This window comes from Rhipicephalus sanguineus, chromosome 10, assembly GCF_013339695.2.
Source record: "Rhipicephalus sanguineus isolate Rsan-2018 chromosome 10, BIME_Rsan_1.4, whole genome shotgun sequence".
NCBI classification, from domain to species: domain Eukaryota; kingdom Metazoa; phylum Arthropoda; class Arachnida; order Ixodida; family Ixodidae; genus Rhipicephalus; species Rhipicephalus sanguineus.
This window is the reverse complement of record NC_051185.1, coordinates 3,360,406-3,363,633: the sequence shown is the minus strand read 5'-3', so window position 1 is coordinate 3,363,633 and position 3,228 is coordinate 3,360,406.

Here is a 3,228-nt window from a genome sequence, read left to right as displayed (position 1 = left end):
GCGCGTGCGCAGATTCCATCCGGTATCCGGTAACATAAAAGTCCCTATTTATATAGTACACCATTTACCGTTGGCGGTATTCAAAGCTCGGTGGCTTCACCGTGTTCTTGTTATCACTAGCGAGATGGCGCGAAGAGCGCGCAGGGCGTAAAGGTTGTCGCCCTGCGCGTTGTGATGCGAGTACGCCTCTACAGGGGGTGTCTCTCGTGCGCGTGCCCGTATCTCGTGATGGGGGTTGTTTGTACGTCTTGTGCTTTCACCGCAAGTTTCAGTTGACGTCATAGAGAGCACGAAGGTCACTTCGCTCGCTGCAGCGGCCGCGTTTCCGAAAGGAGCGCGCTGCTCGCACTCAAAGAAGTAAGAATTGGGACTGTTGTTAGTTCGCGCTCGCCCTGTGTATGTTCTTTTCGTGCATCCTTTCTGCTTTAGAACGCTCTGCAAGTTTCGAGCTGCTTGCCGTTCTTCGCGTGACATTGCAATTTATTGCTAAGCATTCATTTCTTCGCCCTTGTGGCGAAACAATGCACAATAAACCCTCAACTACGCCTGTGAAGACATGTTTCACTTTCGTGTTATACCGATTCCTATGAAATGGGTATAAGCCACGTTTTTTTTTTTTCCTCTGCTGAAGAAATTGTGCACAGCCATAGGGATCAGTCAACTCTGTTTCTAATCTGTGAGACTTTGGTCATGTAGTCGAGTAATAGGAATTTAAATGAAGCACCTTTCGATGTTGGTCGGCTTTGTGTTAACGAAGAAGTGCAGTTATCATAGCTTTTTATTGGTCTTTCTTTTTTTCACGAGAACGGAAGAAATGTCGCCTCTCGATGCGTGACAGAGATCTCTAAAGTTACGTATAATGAGCCGGGGCCTTCTGCACGAGAACTTTGTAGTGTGCGAGAGCAAGAGACGCTCCACCAAACGTCTAGAAATTTCGTCCGATCGTGTTGTTTACCGCTTTTCATCGTTAATATAATACTACAAACGAATACGTTATGCTTTCTTTTTTGTTGAGTCGTTATTTTCAAGAAAACCGGCGACGTCGGGTTAAACAGGCTCAAGAAAACTGCCAACGTCAAAATGCTCATAAAAATCGCCCCATTCGAAAAAAAAAAGTTTAGTATCAGTGAACTGTATATGGGCCATAGTGGAGGTAGCACTCTGCCATCTTCTTGAAGATCACCTCTCACACAGCATTCAATTTCAGCAGGGCTCGGACAAATGTTCTCAGACGATCGAAAAAAAAAACAAAAAAAAAAACAAAGCGGCATCTTCGCTAAGTTTGGCCATCGCGGCTGCGGCCAACAAACCCGCAAAGCGATTCCAAAACGGTTGCTGCAGTCGGCAACTATGTCAAACACATGCCGAAAATCCGTTTTCTCCCCCATCGCGGGCGATCGTTTGTCCTGTCTGGGAAAAGGGCCCCGTCTCCTCCGAGGAGGCGCGGGGGGAGGGGGGGGGGGGGTCGCGCGCATTCGCTAATCCGTGACGTCGCTGTCACGTGATCCGCAATCCCCCTACCCGCCGGTTTCTCCCTCGTGGGATTACCCCTGGATTCTCCATCGGAGGGCGGGGGGGGGGGGGGCAAGGTTCGTTGCAATCTCCCTTCCCCCCCTCTTGGTTGGTCGAATCCAAAAGAAAATGCAAAAATGAAAATGAAGCAATGACGTGCTTTTCACAACGGCCTGCATTTGGCGCTTTCCGGGGGTGAAGGTAGGAAGTTTCTTTATTGCAATATCAGAGGTGCTGAAAATCTGTTTTGTGCTAATTCAAAAATCTGTGTCGAGTGACTGGTGGGACTGAGTAAAGGTGCACTTGGCCCCGGGGGGAGGGGGGGGGGGGGCTGCCGCACCCTCTGCCCCCTTCGGTACATGTTTGTTGAATCACAACTTGAAAAACGACAAGGTCTAAAGCCAGCAGCACGAAAAGAGAGAACATCAAAAGTGTCTTGAAAAACGGGCAGAGTGTACATTATTTAATCGCAAACGGTCACTCTGCGATTGGAATCAGGCATCGTGCCAAAATTAGCCCACCGTGGCATATATAATGGTATACGCGAGTGAAACGAAAATAGCGTGTCCCAAAGGTACACGGCTTCCGGTGAACATCCGGTAGCACAGCAGCAGACACGTGTAGTGACAATAATATACGCTGCGTGTCACACGTGGCTCTGGATTTCTCAGAATCCACGCACGAGGCCTGACTTCCTTGCTAATTCATTGCCAGCTGAATTGCAATTCACAATGCACTGTGAGGGCCGCTTTGGCCTCAACGACCGTTGGGGAGTGACAGATCCATTTCAGAGTTGGACGTGTGTTTTTCGCGCAGCTCCGGAAGTGGGCCAGGGTATCTAAAAACGATTTGTCAAACGCGCTTGATAGACAACACAGGGGAGTCGATATAGACCGATTAAGAAAAAGATTAGCGACAATTACGATACACCCTAATGCGAAATGTGAGCGCAGTCCTGCGCGTGTTTTCGTTTGGCGACATATCGGGCCAAAGAATTTGCTATGCATGCATGTACCTACATTTACTAGTGCTGTGCGAATAGTGCCGAATAGTGGCCAAAAATATCGAATCGAATATCGAATAGTATATTTACACGAAATGTGTTCAGTTATGGCAAGACAAAGAAAACAACGCCAGGCCTGCGCTAAAACCGCAGCACAGTCCCAGCGAAAGCTGGAAGAGCGGCGTTTCTAGAGCCCGTTAATACAGTACAAGTACATTAGAAAGGTACCCACTACGCCATTAATCACAATTTTTGTGAAGTTGGGAAGCACCTACTAAGCCATTATTCGTCATTCTGCGGAGAAGCGAGGCGCCAGCTACACGTCTCTAAGGCATTATGTGCACTTCGTTGACGCGACGACTGATGACGATGAAGAATTATGGCTCAGCCCTTTGTAATGGGTTGGAATCTTTAAACGGCCCACCAGTTATGTAATTTGCATTGGATGACGCCCGGTCGCTATTTCCCTCTCCCGTGATGCTGTATAACATACGCTGACGTGTGAGAGAGACGGGGGTTGGGTGGCGAAGAACTTTACTGAGACCCCGAGGAAATGGATCATGCGCATATGGGCTTCCTTGGCAACCAATACAAGTGCACTTGCGAGGAACCCACTACGCTATAAATCATCGTAATTTTACTGAGACCCCGAGGAAGTGGATCATGCGCTTATGGGCTTCCTTGGCAACCAATACAAGTGCACTTGCGAGGAA